The sequence below is a fragment of the Atractosteus spatula genome, chromosome 3 (genome assembly GCF_055471065.1).
Source record: "Atractosteus spatula isolate fAtrSpa1 chromosome 3, fAtrSpa1.hap1, whole genome shotgun sequence".
NCBI lineage: Eukaryota > Metazoa > Chordata > Actinopteri > Semionotiformes > Lepisosteidae > Atractosteus > Atractosteus spatula.
Window position 1 is genome coordinate 43200218 of NC_142708.1, and position 18671 is coordinate 43218888.

At 36.3% G+C, this 18671-nt stretch overlaps 1 protein-coding gene across 2 annotated transcripts in view; it reads right to left on the reverse strand.

Annotated features, from left to right (window-relative positions):
* The window catches only part of LOC148837810 (tyrosine-protein kinase JAK2-like), a 97673-nt gene that overhangs the window by 62071 nt on the left and 16931 nt on the right, over positions 1–18671 (reverse strand). Inside the window, exon 2 of one of the 2 annotated variants that reach the window (XM_088911521.1) lies at positions 5899–5972. The exons of the other annotated variant lie outside the window; for it this stretch is intronic. The gene's annotated coding sequence lies outside the window, so the exon portion shown is untranslated. The remainder of the gene's footprint in view (positions 1–5898; positions 5973–18671) is intronic. 2 annotated transcript variants of the gene reach the window in all.

Consider the following 18671-nt stretch of genomic DNA (forward strand, 5'->3'; position numbering starts at 1 on the left):
GATGTTGTGCAATACAGAGGCACAGCATCTCGCTTATCTGTATGGTTTAATACAGATTCTCTATGGCTTTATACATTGGCTGATCATAGGGAGATTTACAAACCAATGTTGAAAATTTCAGAGCTGGTACAGAACATTTTTAAAGAAACGCAAAATGTAAATATGCAAAACAAAACTATTTTGTAAATAATGTCTAAATGTGCACACTGTCCGTGCTTTGCTGTTAGACAATGATTAAACCAACAGTACTCAGTTTTGTTCAACACAATGACTGAAGAAGACTAAGAGCAGGTCTTTCCAAAACCTCATTTTCAGTGCCAATGGACATTTACTACTTAACTTGACTAATAATTTAATGATACCTTTAAATTGCTTCCCTTCATAGGAAAATCTACATTTCTATGTAAAATCTCCAAAATATTTAAAAGAAATCTGATTAGTAAAATATTGGATAACTTTCGTATAATCAAGAGCTCACTTTTAGCTCAAACAAAATACAAAAAGACAATGTGGTCAAAAGGACCTGGATTGGGAATCCAAGCAAAAGTGAGTTTTCACAACTGCCTAAAGTCCAAAATAAGGAAATGCAGTACATATACATTATTTAAATTTGCTAAAAAAACAATCTGAATTCTTTTGACATAGTTTTGTGCATAGCCTTCATTCATTTTTCTAGTTGCCATATAATAATAAAGGTCTCATTATCATTGACAACAATATTTCATATAATTATCTCTTATCCCAAGGCAACTTTGCAAAACCCCCAAAATTCCAAAAAGCAAGAAATACATAAAAACTTCTTAAAGCAGAAACTTCAGAAAGCTTCTTTGTAAACAACCTTACATGAAAAGACTGTAAAGCCATTCACATAAGATATCATGCCCTTTTTTCTAAATAAAGCGCTTGTTTGTTTTTCGTAAGGGTTTCTCACTGGAAGGCAATGATGATGTGGCTATATTGCAATTTGGTTATGACGCTGGCATGGTGTTCAGTATTAATGCCAAATATTTAAACTCATAACAAAGGGCAAAAACATAGCTTACCAATTACGTTACAGAACAAGAACCAACTTACTTGCACAATAATAGAAGTACAAAACTGTCACAGGCATTTCTCCAAACTTTGCACTGAAGGATCTTAGTGCCAAACTAGGTGCTATTATTGATCATATCCCAATCAGTGCTTTCTAATGTGGTACTAGGCACTGGTGGACTTATTAAGTGTGTCAAAGATATGTACAGTATTTTCCATCTCCCACTCCCACTACAGCTGTAGTCATTTTAAAATCACAAGCCTAAAAGAAACCTTACAAAGCCCAAAATAAAATAATACTGTACGTTTCTCCTCCATACTTTGATACTTTGCACTTTGAATGTATCATAAAAATCCCTTTTAGCTTCCACTCAGGTAGCTTGGACAGAGAAATTTAAGGCTCAGTTTACATCTGTACACAACATAGAATTTTTTTGTCCTTGTTTTAAAGGCATTTGTATTCTGAATACAAAATAATACACATATACAAACTACAGTACCATAACTCTAATTATACAAACAATTTTAATGTATAAATAGAAATTGTTTTTTTCGTTAAGCTGGACATTTTCTCAGGATGTTGGCAATGAGAATATAGGCAAAATAACTCAGTTTGTCATACGACTTTGTCTAAGATGTAGATAAGATACACTTCTAGAATGTGAAATCATGAGGTGGTGAAATTGAATCCAAAACCTAAAAGCTCTTTGTGAAAAAACAGACCATAGACAATGCCATGTTTACAGCTCACTAATGAGCTTGCTGTATTGAAGACGCCTGCATTTGACCTGCAATTGTGGTCAGCTCATGATCAGCTTATAACCAACTGATCTCTTCATTAATTTTATTATTACTTTTACCACATGTTTACTTGGTTTCAACTACGAAGACAGAAAATGTAAGATGCAGCTGTAGCCTTGCAAAACAGACATATTACATGTCCTGAATCACAAAAGAGGTTGATTTGCCACTGTACACACAGCAATAGACACAGCAAATATGTAGATCATTAACAAAACATGCCAATTTCATTGTGCCTTATTTCACTTTGTATAGATCTTATGTAACTCATCAAAGCTGAAATGACAAAAGGGAATTGGTCGAACACATTGTTTATACAAATATGTCACTAGGCCATTTCCTTCCTTTTCTTGCAACACAGATTTGCCAAACAAACACTGTATAAGCTGCATTTTTGCATACAGTTAGGGAATGGCCAAATTTGGCTGGGCTATGAGATAAGGGGTCCTGTACTTCATCTAGCATTGTAGACCAGAATTCTCCATGATTTTCCTATTGTGCTTTCAGTGAATAACAGATTCTCTCTTGATCTATGAAGCAGAAAAGGGTTTGACAAGCTGGACTCACAGTTTCTAAAACCATTGCTCAATGATGGCAGTCTCTCTACGCCTTTCTTTGGCATCAGTGGGTCTTTTGTTTTACCACGGTTATCTGTGTGAGATCTGTACCCCTAATGCACCTGGTCCCAGGAAAGCCTATAAAACATGACTGGGTTTCTATTTCAGTATGGGGTCCACTGGAAATGTTGCAATTAAGGATCTGCAAGCCATTAATACATTTTTAACGTCAATAATAACCCCACTTACATTTTGATTAATATTAAAATATGACAATATCTAAAAATAATAAATTAATGTGCACATCTTACCATTTAGAGTGATCATTGCCCTTGTTTTCATTGCTTGAAACTATAAGCAACATAAAAGTCTCTGAGTGTTCAGTTATAAACCAACTACAGGAGGGACAAAGAACAGATTTAATAAGTGAAAATACCTGTTCACAGAGGTATGATGATCTAAATGTTGAAATAAATTCCAAAATCGCTAGGAATGGTTTGAAATATCTGTGTATTTTCCTCACAAAGTTATTGACATCTGAAATAGTGTCTCAAAAATAAACAGGTGTTTAAATGATAAAGTGAAACTTGTGAAACAATTCACAAATCAAACTAACCAAATGCAATAAGTTTGACATTTTATCTTTATTTGACATATTATATATACCTTCACTAGGCCCTGATGCAGTAAAGCCTCCCCATAGCAAGATTTGTGCTTGTTGTACTTGTGCCAAACCTAACGCTTAGCATATGGTCCGAACTTCATAAAAACCTCCTCCACTTCTCAGAGTTTTCCACATGCCTTCTGGCAAACTGTAGTTAAGATTTGAAGTGAGTATTTTTCAACTCATTTTTGCTACTCTTCCATGAAGCTCAGATTTATGAAGCACCTGGGTAATTGCTGTCTTCCTGAACTGTAAAACCCCATATCTGCACACAGGTCTTCATTCAAGGACTCCATTCAACTAATTATGTGACTTCTGAAGTCAACTGGTTGCACCAGAGCCTGTTTAGGTGTGTCATACCTATGGAGCTGAATACTTGTGCAATCAATTATTTTTGATAATTGATCATATGCAATCTATTATATAATTTATACTTATAGTATATAATAAATTTAGGAGCATCTTTAAAATTTTGTTTTCACTTTTGTTTTTGTTTTGTTTTCACAAAAAATTCTAAAATGTTTTGTGTTGATCAACAGAAAAAAAATCCCTCACCAATAAAAAATCCATCAAAAATATTTTACTGCAGAATCTAACTACACCAGGTACCAAATCATTGACAGAAAGCAACACCTCCATCCCAAGCAAGCATTTGTACCTTCATCACTGCCACATAATGAAATTATGTTTGACGTTTGACCAAACTGTGCCCTAACATGGAAGCTAATTTACAGGTAGCAAAATCTCTTTCCATCACACAATTATTATGAATTATTAATAATTAATTATTATTCACCACCTCACATTAACTACAGATGGCTGCATGCTGGAAAAAGGAAAAATAAAAAATGCATCAATCGTATTTTGTTTGAAGCTTGGTTTGTTTTTTGCCACAAAATTCTTTTTTATTTTTAAATTTAATCTTGCTCTCAATATGAAAAGTTGAATTAAGAAAGAGAAGATGGAATCACAATAATTGTAAACATGGTAACATATCTGAAGGTTGGAAATGCAGTATCAAACTACAGTATATATATGATCAAGTGCATTGCCATAAATCCGGATGAGCAACCATAATGAGCTTGCAAACACAGATTCCTAATACAGTCAAAAATCCTGCCATGTTTCTATGTATTTTTCCATTTCTCTAAGCAGGAAAATCTAGAATAACAGCCTTTAAAGCACAGCTGAAAACTGATTTTGTTATGGTTCATTTTGTTCTCTGAGCTACATTTTTCTCAAATACTCCATTACTCTGTACACTATACACACACGGGATGTACTGTACAACAACACAATATCAAAAGTTTGTGTTTAACTAAAACCTTTTGCTTGCAAATCTTAAAGATTTAAAACCAAAAAGTCAACTCCTTGAATACAGAGGAAAAGCATGTATTCTAAAATAAAGTACAAAATAAAATGCATTTGTGAAGAAGGTTATTGTTCAGATTATAACACTAATATTCAGGTGATAGTACTCTTTTGGGGAGTTTAATAAGAAGTGTTCCAATAGTTCACTAATCAGATTTAAGAATAGGTTACTATTTTTAAGGATGCCATTTCCAAATTAAATAGCTAACATTTCTCCATGTTCCAAGAAGCATCAAGTCACAGATTTTCACAAAAAAAGAGGACTTAAGTCTTGTTATTCCCTTTAAAAGAGATTCCAGACCAATGTGCTGTACAGATTCAGTGACAACTGAACATTAATTTATCCAGCTTTTCCCAACTGGTGTGCGAAAACACACTTTATCCAAATTCTTTGAGAGCTGATTAACAGGAACTGCAATTCAGGGACATCAGTACCACTATTACGACTAAAGAAGATTCTTGGCCAAATATTTAAATCAACAATATTCACTCCTGGTGCTGTACCATCAGCATGCTGTCTGGTTTCAGTCCAACCTGGACTCTCAATGACTCTTAAAACTATCTGGTTTTGAATCGGTCATTCAGTCTATATTACCATGGTTCCCCAGTCTTTAATTATTGATTAGAAGTTACCTATAATACCAGATGGACAGTAGCCCTCCAGGAGCAGAAGTAAATGTCACTGATTTAAATAATCTGACACTATTTCCATTATTGATTTTGATTAATCTCTTAACTGAATTAAAAAGATTAATACTGAACAAACCTCTGTATTAAACATCCATTAATCATGTTAAAAACATAAAATTGCTTACTGAAAGGCTGGCCTAGAAGCACATACAAGTTCATACAAGTTTGTTTTGCAAAAAAAAATTTAGAAATAAATGTTGCAGAAAAGACTACAACATTAACCATGAAGGTGGGCACCTTCTCACAAAAAAATTAAAGTAATGGGGTGTTGTTTATAACTTTAAACTTGGAGTTTGTTATCAATAGTATTTGCTTGTAGCCCAGGTGCTTATCCAAGACGGGTACAGTACCCAAACCAGTATACCTGTATAATTCTGTATTTGCCTATATGTACCAAAAAAGTACAGAAGTTTTAAATTAAGAAAAATCATATTAATGAGTTACTAGATAAATTTTCCCAACTCTACCCACACAGTGAATCAGGTCATTTACTGGGATAATGGAGTAATGTCACAAAGTCCAATACCAACTATGTGTACCACAAGTGCTTTGGTACTATGTAGCATTTGCTAGGCCTGTCCTGTTTTCCTGCTGTTCGCAGGGTTATCACTTACCAGGTTTTATTAATTATTAATATTAATTTCAAAACCTTTTGGTTTTATTCAGTTTCCTCAAAATGTTAGGAACTAGCTGTTATACAACAAACATAAAACTTGTTTACCCCATAAATGTGATTTTACAAAAAAGAAAAAATGAAGAATGCTGAGTAAGTTAAGGTCTTACTAGTGAGATGTTCCATGCACAGTCCAGTACTTTGCTAGGACCAACAATGCAACCCCACAGTCTGTACAGTCCTTCTGTTGAGACAAAATGCACTTTTAAGGAAGAATGCATACTACATGCCAATTAGAAACTTTCATTCACATTTGACATGAAATTATCAGGCAACTGTGAATTAGGTTAATACCATCTCAATCTGAAACTTCCAACTGCTCATTAACATAAAGGACTCTTGAACGTGTATGAGGAGAAAAAGAACAAAGCTCCATAGCTTCTACAAGAAAGCAAGCAGCTCTCAAGAAGCGACAGCTCTGTGCAATATCCTGTGTGTTGCATGTAACATGTAACCCCTGTGCCCTATATATATGATAGGGCTCAACCTACAATATGAGCAAGTGAATTTAATCCTTGAGAGCTCCTCAACCACATAAAACGTTCTGCCATTTCAGTCATGATGTGCATACAGATGACAAACTCAAGCTAATTCTCATACTCATTTTTCTCAGATATTTATGTAAACACTGCTGCTTATGTTTTCTGCACTACTCTGAGCTCAACAATTTCTTGAAAAAAGGAAGTTCACTTTTCATTTTGTAAAGAAATAAATATCAGTAATGGATATGGGCTTGTTAACTTCAAGCATTGCAAATTCCATTTTTAACTTCTATTTTTCATTTTTCCTTAGACTATGACTTTTAAAAAAATAGATCTCTTTAGTGGGTAGCACTTTTAACCCAACAGCACTTTCTACAGACACCTGTTGTCAGTAAGTGATTACATTGTAATCTGAACCTTGCCACAGCATCCCAAAGTGCTTAAACAAATGGATAAATGAGATTGATAAATTTGATGTACTAAAACAAAGTGGTAATACCTTAATAGTAAAATGTAAAGAACGTGTTGGCACATCTGCAGTCTTCCCTCACTTACTGAAAGTAATGTCGTTAAGCCTACGGGAAAGTGACAGTAGATGCAGACAGATGTAATCTGAAACTGAAGTGATGGGCGGATGCTTTTGGAGAATGCTGCTTCCCACACAGGACATTTACAAACCTCAAATGCAGAAAGGCACTGTTAAGTCGGAAAGGACTGAATAAAAAATCATGGAACTCTTAACAAAATTACCCTCTCAACTGAACCAGTTTCTCTGACAGCTACCTGCATGTAGTAAAAATGCTAGTATTTGTCATGCAAATATGGTTATCAGATTCCATTTCGGCTAAACAAAATCTACAATACAATGATGTTGTTATGCCACTCTTCTTGATCTGACAATGCAGTTCCGCAGATTAAGTACTCCTGTAAAAATTAACTGTTAGTGCTCAAATAAATATATTAGAAATAAATAAAATATTTTAGTCTAAACTACAGTTTCTAAAATGAGAGAGAACACCTCAATTTTTTTCAAACATAAATGTATAATGACTTTTAAAAGCATAACCATTGACATAATAATGACAGAAAACAACCAGGATTTTTTTTAGTCATACATTCCAGAGATGACAGAACACTGTAACAGTTAACTGAATTTTCAAATTCCAAGTTAACTGAAGCTTTTGTTTCTAAAGATTACAGTTGTTGATCAAAATGGGCCAAACTGTAGTTTGATACTAAACAAATTAAGTTAAGAAAAGTGTACAATAAGATCCCAGCCTCCAAAAGCTGTATCCAAAACATCTCTAGATAACTTCATTATGCAAACTACACTTATTCATGAGAGTGATTGTAATTGGACATTCACATTTTATATGATATTTTTTGTGAGATCATTACTAGTTCTGCTTAATAGTTTTCTTGGATTACTGCATTCACCGACAATAATTTCCCAGGATCTTAGCAGGTCATTCTATTTGAAATTAACAGGATTTTGGCACAGTTTTGTCTAAAATCTATGAAGATCTTATGCTTTTAGAACACAGTGTGTATACACAGTACAAACACAATCTTTTAAAAATGTATTTGCAAAAAAATACAAATTACAAAGTGGTACCTCTAGCACTTTGAGATCTATTATAGGGTGTGTGAGAGCCAATCCAGCAAATACGTCATTCTGAAACACTAAAAACAATTTAATCCATTAATTCAATTTAGTCCAATAGCATATTTGTGAGTCTTTGACCTGATATACGATATAAGGGACAGATATCATTCCAAGCCACCCAGATTCTCCGAACCAGTCATTGCAATTATCTAATTGCTAATGGTAAAAAAACCACAGCAGTGCTTAGAATTGAATACTCTTAATAGTGAGAATGTCTGAAAACTTGAGAGGTGAACTCTCCTGTTTCAACTCCCAGTGACAACATTAGCTTTAACTTTTATCATTTTAAATCAATATCAAAGGTTTTGGATGATTAATCCTATCTTTCCAATTCAGATTTGGGATGTTAACAACTGCTTTGGAAAGAATATCCCCAGACACAACAGCTCTCCAGGATCAGACATTCCATCCATGGTCTAGAAAGTAGTCAGCATGGATTTAGAAGAGCTAGATCTTGTCTTGCTAATTTACTAGACGTCTTTGTACAAGTAACTATAGTAAAACAATAACTTTAGAGTATATTACATGATATTTGGTCTTTCAATAAGCTTTTGTTAGAGCACCTCAAACTCAATGCTGTAGAAATCCAAGGTAATGTGTGCACATCAGTAGCAATACAAGAATACTGGGACAAGAAGAATTTAAGTTTAAAAGTATTCAAAAACAACAGAGGTGACGCTTTGTTACAGAGAAAGATTGTGGAGATCTGGATCTAACCCCAAAGACATGTGGTTAAAGTGTATGCTGTGCAATTTTGTTTTTGGCTAATGGTTTTATCAAAGCAAATTTGTCCTCACTTATCCAGCAGGACATTGTACTGAACCAATGAAAGTGATGTATTTTACTCAAAGATACAGCTGCAGCACCCTATCCAGAATTGAACCCACAACGTTCCAGTTACAAGTCCAGAACCCTTAAAGGGACAAATGTCTATAAGAAGTAAACTAAGATAAATACTAAAAAGACTTTTAGTCTAAAAACTAAATGATCAGGATGGGAATGGCCTTTACTCAATTATAACATTACTTACCATACCTATGTGCACAAAATGACACTGTATATTTTAGAAATACTAGGCGGCACTGCAACAATGTTATTGTTTGTTGTGTTTTTAATCTCTCAAATATCACTAAAAAACAGACAAGGCCAGCATTGTACATCTATGAAAGGCTTTTACTCTCATGCTTTTTGTGTTTACCAAGTTTGTACTTCACAAAATCACAAAGGATCCCTTGTTATCAACTGCTGAATGTCTGGCTGAGACTAGCAACATCTGATATTCAATGCATACTCAATTGCCAGTTTCACCTTATTCAGGCAATTATTGAAGTAATGTCTTCTTTTACCTGTGATCAAGATAGAAAACTACTAATCCTAGGCATATTACACCAATAGCATTATTGGTGTTAATATCATAATTATTGTTATTTGTCATGAACTCCAGCTATATACATTACAAAATACTAAAAAATATGTCATCTTCATACAGAGACATTAAATATCACCAAACTAGAAATTTTATTAAGAATAGTTGTGCCTTATAGGGCATTTAAGAGTAATGTTACAAAGTTTTCAAAACCACGTACCGAAAGTGAGATTACATACCCAAAATGTAGAAGAGATTCACTGGAAAACATGATACAAAAATGTATGGGCCCCAGCAGGATAGCAGGCAGCTACAGTAGTTACCACATCCTGAAGTTTGATCCTGCACACACTTTCTAAACAGCACTGAAGTTTTTAGTTAGCAAGATAATTACAGCACAGAGATGTCAGGCTACTTCCTGACAACATCTCACCGACTGACGCATTAAACAAACCACAGCAAGTTCTCTTTGCGTTCTGTGCGCATGCTTTTACACAAAAAATCCCTTTCTTGTGTGGGTCACGTTAAAACAGGTGGCTATCTATTTTCAAGGGTGAACCTCCAGTTTTATCAAATGTGTTCTGCAATAGTTGACACTATCTCACAGTTTGTGGTTAGATAAAGTGATCTTCTAACAGATGTCATTAACTACTACCAATATCCTAAATAACTATTACCTATCCTAAATAACATGCTATTTTACAGCACAACACAAATTTATAAAGGTCCTTTGCAGTAGCTAAACCCTACAATATGTCCAAAACACTGCACTACACCAACTAACCCACTAAGCAAACTGCATTAGGTGATTTTCATATTTTAATTGAAAAAATTAAGGAACTGACACTTTTAATTTGGAAGTCTTTTTACAACAAATCAGAAGATGAACACAATCAATTCAATATATCTAACCTCCATGATTTCAAGGACTTAAAATGATGCTGTTTATATTTATTCATATCAAAGACAGCACAGGTTAGCTGGTTCAGCTGTCATTCCTCAAGATGGGAAATCAAATCAGTGCCATCTGTCTAGTGTAATAGGTCAGTAGGCTAGTTGTGGCCTCCCAGACCCCTGTGCTCCTTCGCCACCTAACCCTCATGATTTAATAATTTTTTCAATTGTGCAAAACAATGGAAAACTGCATTTTCTATTTATCCACATAAATACATAATCCAATCACAACAGAACGTCAAACACTAATTTCCCATTTATTCACTTTGACTTTCTTTTAGATTTGTAAACAATCTAAAACTGTGACATACACATGCAGAAGCCTTTAATTCCCGCTTTAAAATATGCAAGAAGTACAAAGAAAATGACTTCATCAAGCAACACTTGCAGCAAAGCTCATATATGCAATGGTGTGTTGGAAACCCCAGGAAAAACACTGTGACCTAAAACTGCTTCCATCCTACATAAGGATGCTACATTCTCTGGTGCATATAAAGCCTATAATTAGAGACAGTAGGACTTTGCAAAGTAGACTTCTACAGTCTCTAGTAAGTACCACAAATGATTGTACAAAGGTAAATAATAAGGGTATTTTTAAACAAAATTTAATCTAGGGAATTTTTATTATGATGCAACTCACACATTGGAAAATGAAAATACAGCAAATTAGGTCAATAGCTTGATGTGGTCTTAGAAAACCTTTCTAATACTAAAAAGAAGTAACACCGTCATATTCAGAGTACATGTACACAGCAGGGTTTTAACCTGCTCTCTCTGGTAGTATTTATTGATCCTGTAGTCAAGGGTAAACCCTTGGGATTCTACTTGCTTATAACATTTCTGTCATTATGTACTGTGCTAATGCAAAATTCAAACATATTTTCAATTAAGAACACCCTACTAACATTTCCATATGTGTCAGATATTCCTGTGGCTGTCTGATACAACCTATCTCTACACAAAAAAAGCCTAGAAATTGTCTCTTTTGACACTGAGATGCTAAATGTCAATGTGTAAAACAGTACTCTGTTGAAAGTCATGGTCTTATAGTCTTAAACCCTTGGAATTGACATCTTCTACCATCTTTCTTTTAGTCTATTAACAGTCTATTAACAGTAACAGTAACAGTCATGAATGTACAAAACTTACGCAACATGCTCTCAGAATCAGATAGCAAAGCGGAAGTCTGACAGTCTTTTAATGTTTTCAGTTCACATTGAATATGTAGATAACATGTACTATCCAGTTCTTATCTTCAACAAAGAAAACAAAGAACACTACCAGGTTAATCAGATCATATTTAACTCACACATACATATTTACATCTGCAATTGTGATTTGCTGAACAATCCTCTGTAAATTGCTGTTTTCAGCCATCAGTATGATCTTTTACGAGAAGAGTTTAGATTTTTGTATAAGAATGCATGTGTCTTAGGAATGGAAACAGTCTGGTGTATTTATCACTAATTCCTTACATACCAAATCCACAAAAACTCTCACAAATAAAAAAAAATCATGGTGAAACCATCTTGGATTTTTCACCCTATATTTTTATCCAAGTTTTGAATAAAGTGCAATTCTATTTAGCCTGTGTCTGGACATCATTTACTGTGTCACCTATTCTGAGCTATTTAGATAAAAAATAAGGCAGCAACCACTTAATAAACAAGCTGAAGAAAGAATAGATTCAGTTCTGCTTGCTACCGTTTTCACAACAAACATGCAGAAGGATATTTCTGAACCCAAAGACTGAGAGCAGATACTGAATAAAATGATCTATTATAGAAAAATGTTCAATTCCAGTGATCAGTCAGTAGAGATTCCATTTTCTAAGAGCTCAGCTGGAATGAAAGCCAGTAGACAAAGAGATCCTCTGATATCAAGGTTTAAAATCACTGTGTTACACTATGAAGTCTTTCTTTGATAAAACATTCCATTCTATATTCAGCTCAAATAAAACATTAACACAAGCAGATTAACTCCCCATTGTAAACATTGTAAACCTTATAACACTAAAGGCATCTTTACGAGAACATTTACGAATTTCAATAACAAACATCTTCTCCATTAGAAAAGGGTACCACCATACCCTCTCTGGCTGGAACTGCTTTCCCTGATGTAAATGCATAACTACAATTCACCCCAGAACTGAAGATTGTGTACTACACAGTAAAACAAAATATAAATGCACAGCTCTGAGGTGATGTGGTGATTACCTTGTTTCCTAAGAATCTTTCACTTATCTCAGGAACTATATTTAAATGTTAAAGACAGACTAAGTGAACAATGATCTTTTCACTCTTGTGAACATTTAGAATGGGGCAAATGAAATTCATGGCTACTCAAAATTGTTTTTGCTTCCCCACAACCCCAAAATAAAAAAACAATGGAAAGGTGAGCAACTCCTTACTCATTCCGTGTTGTGTGGGCTCATGTTATGCTAGGATAAAACATTTAATGGCAATGGCAACAATTACAGATAATAGGGCACATCGAGACTGTCAGCCATTTGGCAGAATGACTTCACGAACCACTTGACAGTAGAGAGGAAGGGGGGATCAACATGGCAACCCCATAAGCAATATAGAAATCGAGTCCCTTCTATCTGTCTGACGCCACACTTCCACCCTACCCCTTAACTGCACGGCTGCTGGTGGGAGCTGAAATCAAAATGTGGAAATCAGATTACCCACATTAGACTTCTACCACTCCTATTCTTCTGTAAACAGCATGACCACAATGGACTGTTTACAACGCACTGTATCAAGGTTTACTCAAGAGTTAAGCAAGTCATGTGGCTCGTAATGAAAGTTAATAAAAATTAAGTGTTACTGAGTCCCAAATGAACATGGGTGTATAACAGGATTAATGCCAATTAGCTACAAAGTAAAGAACTAAAAGATAATAAAATAAGGAACTCAGTTACCTTTTGTGAAACCACTTAGGCAGCACTATCTTGTCAAAACATTTAGCTTTTTTTCCATCTCTGTGATCTTCAGACAAGCTTGCTCTGACACAATACAAACACTCTAATACTTGTAGCAAGTTAAGTAGCAGGCAACATGTATGTAAAAGCTTCACATTGCTTTTCTCGGTCATGATGGTGCACTTAGACAGCATATTTATGTCTTCTTGGTTTTAGTTTCACTTTGGCTTTTATTTTTGCCACAGGTGAATGCATCACATGAGAACTCCACACATTTGAAAAGTGCTATGCCAATAAAGGAGTTTTTTATTTCGAAGAACAAATTGCAGCCAGTCCCTGGAGTATCTCATGAGCACAGGCTCACACCCTCACTTGTTTATTTCTGTGACTGCTATCACACAACAGCAAGAAAACCACCAGTTGTTCTTTGCTTATCTGCGTGCTGGAACTGACTAGGGGCTGCTCCTATCACTCAGGCCAGGCAGCGACCACTCAACACAGATCCCTTAATCTACAGTAGTACAGACTCACACGAGTTGCTGCATTCACACATAACCCGTTCCTGGCTGCTGCAAAACCAGGCAACTGGAGCAACACATACACATAAAGCCACCTACTGCAAGCACACTGGTTTTGTGATTTAATCCACTTATGCTCTCAGTGAAAAAGACGTCATCCTAAAATGTACAACCAGCCTTAGTGTTCAATGTTTTGGCCATTCTACCAAATACCCCATGCCACAGTAAAACACTCTCAACCACCTCACAGAAACATACAATTGTACAGACACTGAAAGTTTTATGAACTGATCTTTTGTGTCGTCAGTAAAATAATTGACCAAATGTAAGAAGCATGATGTTTAGCTCCTGACATTTGCTTACATGGGGGCCTGAAGCTTACAAAAAGTAAATTTCCTTATGTTATATTTTGAACCTCTTTCTATATTAAACCTGTGGTGAATATTGAGCTTTGATACAACATCTACTAGTTAACTAACAACACCTCTGTCTCTATCTGTACAGTCTTAACCACTTTAGACAAATAAACAGGAGCACTGCTTCAGCTGGCACTATATGATGGAAACCAGTTATTATTGTACATCATTCTAGCATCAAAGCCTTCTACCATTGAAAGCACCTTCTAAAGGTTTCCATATGTGAAAAATTAAAATGTAAACGAATTCAAATCTTATCCAGCACATCCACATACTTGAGAATGCTCTGTGGGATACAGTTTTAACTTTATCCAAGCTAACGATAGCTCTGCTGTCGTTTAAATCACTAGCATCTTGTGTTACAGTTTATGATATTGAAAAACAAGCTCTGTTAGAAGCAACTTATTTGGATGCTCCATTCTAAACAGCAGCAGACAGGACACCCCCTGGGACTGTCTGCAATGTGTGTAAGTGTCTGTATTTCTGTGTTTAAAGTACATTTGGCTGGGTCAGTATGTGAGCTTGTCCTTCAAGAATTCTACAAGGACATCATAAAAGCACTGCTTGTCATCTCTAATTCATTTTTTAATTATTTTAGAAATGGAACAGAACCACTATCAGCTTACCATTGCTATGAAAAAGATGGCAATATATTTTGACATTAAACTCAACTGTATCTTCATGATTTTGTCTGTTTTTGTCTTTTTCTCAACACTGTTGAGGCTACTGACTACAGTACATTTCATTTTTTAAAATCATGTTCTGCTGCAAGACACATGTCAATATCACTTTAAGCATTTGTTAAGAGCTCAACAATAACCCTGAAATTCGCTCTGGGACCTTAATGCCTTCAACATTTATGATTAAATTTATTGGATTCATGGGTTACAGTGCAAAAAATAAACAATAATCTTTCTCTTACTTGTTTTTCATCTTAAAGTAGAAATGTAACAATCTTTATAGAAAAATGCATAAAGCATCTGTATGTTAATATGACAACTTACATTGTTACATTGACACAGTGGTTCATGCTGCTTTATTTCTGACATTCAGCTGAGGGGAACAACACAAGAAAGACAGAACTGTTAAATACTGAAATAGCTTTTAGGCTCGCACACATACGCGCCACACAAGTTATACATGAAAGATGGGTAGCACACCATCTCATCTATATTGCATAATTCCCAAACAATCGGTAGGTCTATGACTAGTACTATATAGTACAGATTGTCCAATATCTTTTCTATTAAAGAAGATAAAGGATCTACGTGGTGCTTTGGAGGCCACCGACTGGGATGTGCTGTGCGAACCACATGGGGACGACATAGACAGTATGGTGGACTGTGTCACTGACTATATTAACTTCTGCGTAGATAACACCATCCCCACCAAAGACGTACACTGCTTTTCCAATAACAAACCCTGGATCACCAGCGACCTGAAGGCTCTTCTGAATGACAAGAAGAGAGCCTTTAGGAGGGGAGATAAGGAAGAGGTCAAGCGTGTACAGAGGGAGCTAAAGCAGAAGTTAAGAGAGAGCAAGGACGCATACAGAAAGAAGATAGAGGACAAGCTGCAAAGGAATAGAGTGAGAGATGTATGGAGCAGCATGAGAGAGATCACTGGCTTCAAACAGGCTGGGGGTGCAACAGAAGGGAACCTGGAGATGGCCAACGAGTTGAACCAGTTCTTTAACAGGTTTGATTCTGGGTCCTCTGTGGCGCAACACCCTTCCCCCCACTGCCACACGCTCCCTAACCCTTCACAGCTGCGACTGCCCAATACCTCCTCCATCCCCCCACAAACATGGCCGCCTACAGCCACACCCCCCGACGGCTACTCACCCACCCATCCCCCACAGCTGCCACTCTCCAACACCTCCGCCATTAACACCTGCAGCACTGAAAGCAGTATGAGCACCATCCCCCAGGCCAGGCTGACCATCACAGCTGACCAGGTGAAGAAGGAGCTGAAGAGGCTGCACGAGGGTAAGGCCACAGGACCAGATAACATCTGCCCCAGAGTTCTGAGGGCCTGTGCTGATCAGCTGAGCGGAGTGCTCCAGCGACTGTTCAACCTGAGCCTGCGCTTGGAAAGAGTCCCGGTGCTCTGGAAGACATCATGCCTGGTCCCGGTACCAAAGAAAGGGCGCCCCTCTGTCCTCAACGACTACAGACCAGTTGCACTGACTTCTCACATCATGAAGACACTGGAGAGGCTGGTCTTATCCCACCTGAGACCCCTGGTCAGCTCATCACTGGACACCCTACAGTTTGCCTACCAGCCCAGTGTTGGTGTGGAGGATGCGATCATCTACATGCTGCAAAGGGCCTACTCACACCTGGACAGGGCTGGCAACACTTACAGGGATGAAGTCGTACAGCTGCTTAGGTGGTGTCATAACAATAACCTGGACTTGAACGTTAATAAAACTAAGGAGCTAATAGTGGACTTTCGGAGACACAGGCCACACACTCACAGCCCACTCAGTATTGATGGAACGGAAGTGGAAACAGTCACCAGCTTTAGGTTTTTGGGAATTCACATCTCTAAAGATCTAACCTGGACTGTGAACACTGACTCTATCATGAAGAAGGCTCAGCAGCGCCTTTATTTCCTGAGGTGCCTCAAGCGATGGGGGATGCCAGTACCTTTGTTGGTGAACTTCTATCGCTGCACCATCGAGAGCATCCTCACCAACGGGATTACTGTGTGGTACGGCAGCACCTCTTCTCAAGAGAGAAAGGCACTGCAGAGAATGGTCAATATGGCCCAGAAGATCATCGGCTGTGGTCTCACCGAGATTAAACAGCTCTATGAGGACCACTGCCGTGGTAGAATTCTGGCCATCACAGAGGACAGTCACCACCCCGGGCATGAGCTCTTCACCCCACTGCCCTTAGGCAAGAGATATAAGAGCATACGGACACTTACCACTAGATTCTTCAATAGCTTCTATCCACAAGCAGTGAGATTGGCGAACACATTTAGCCATCCCCCTCGGACCACACCTACACCATCACCGTCTACCTCATTATGATTTCTTATTTATTGCACATCTCCAGTCATTGTTTACACGTCTGTATGGTTTACATTCAAACTGTCTACATGTTTACTTGTACATTGTCTACTGTTTGTTTGTATATTGTCTTGATGCACTGTTTGCACTTTGTGTTTTTACACTTGTTTTACAATCAAGAGACTTTCTGTAAGTAAGAATTCCATTGTACCAGTACATGTACCGGTTACATATGGCAATAAAGTTCAAGTTCAAGTTCATATGCATATTTAGGTTCTTTAAATAAACCTTTAACTTTCTAAAATGTTCTCACTTTCCAATTGATATTAGAAGAGATCAAACAGTGTATATGAATATCTGAGTATATGTTATTTAATTCTGACAGATAATAAGTGAGTTTTTGATTGACAGAAAGTAACAGTTATATAAATAACCACACAGACAATATAATCAATTGAACCTATACAGTGAAACTTATTTATATTGGTCAGGTATACTGAATACATGGTGTGACAAAAGGTCTTTAATGGCTTATGTCATCTTTATTTTGTGTGGGAGATTTTGCTGATAACTTATCTTGCCTATTTTCTGTAACCACAAACTTTTACATCAATGCCAGTGCTAGTCTAAACGCTAGTGTTTATATAGGGATTTAGTTGCTCTTGTGGTGCGAAACACTTTGCAGTCTTTTAAAAATTTTGCTCTTATCTTTATAGTCTCAAAATATTAAAAGAATAGAAAGAATAGTATACTATTGTATTGCAATGTGAAAAGTGAGACATTATATATTTTACCACAGACTTCTGCTGGCCTTAAGAGTATTTCTTAGAAATGGGTTGAGTTATATACTTGTGTTTTGAGTAAACAACATGTGCCGTAGCTTACATTAAAGACATCAGATCCAGTGTTCATTCTTTAACATAAAAATGACTAGTGTAATAACAGTTTAACAAATTACAGCTGACTGAAGTGTACTTTTTACTATGCTATAAAATAGTTCACATCATTTGGATTTTTGTTCAATGTGCCAATCTCCGTTATTTACACAAATTGTATGTCATAGATGGCAAAACTAATTTTGAATTAACTGCATGCTATCTGGACATTTGAAAAAATGTGCAAAAATCATTTAAAAAATCAAAATCAATAGCCATCCATACAGCTTCTAAAAATACTAGTTTCTAAGAGGCAAGAGACTGGGGTTGGGGCTGTTTGTGAAGCCATATATGCTGTGCATGTTTTTTTTAATCTTCTTGTTCAGAAGTTTGAAGTAATGAGATCAGACCAAATTTACAGCAAAGAGAAGGACACATTTAAAATTATCACTATGACCAAATACCACCTTTTTACCAAAGGCTATTAAGGTTTTACACTTGCTCCCTAATACAAAATGTGTTGCTGATGTTTCAAAATTAGAACAAAACAATATTGTTGAATAGTTATTGATTACAAATATTAACAGGTTTATACTGCTTTAAATCAACAAAGCTTTAGGGAATATACTGCTCTCAGCAATGGCCCTGGTCCTTGTCTAAC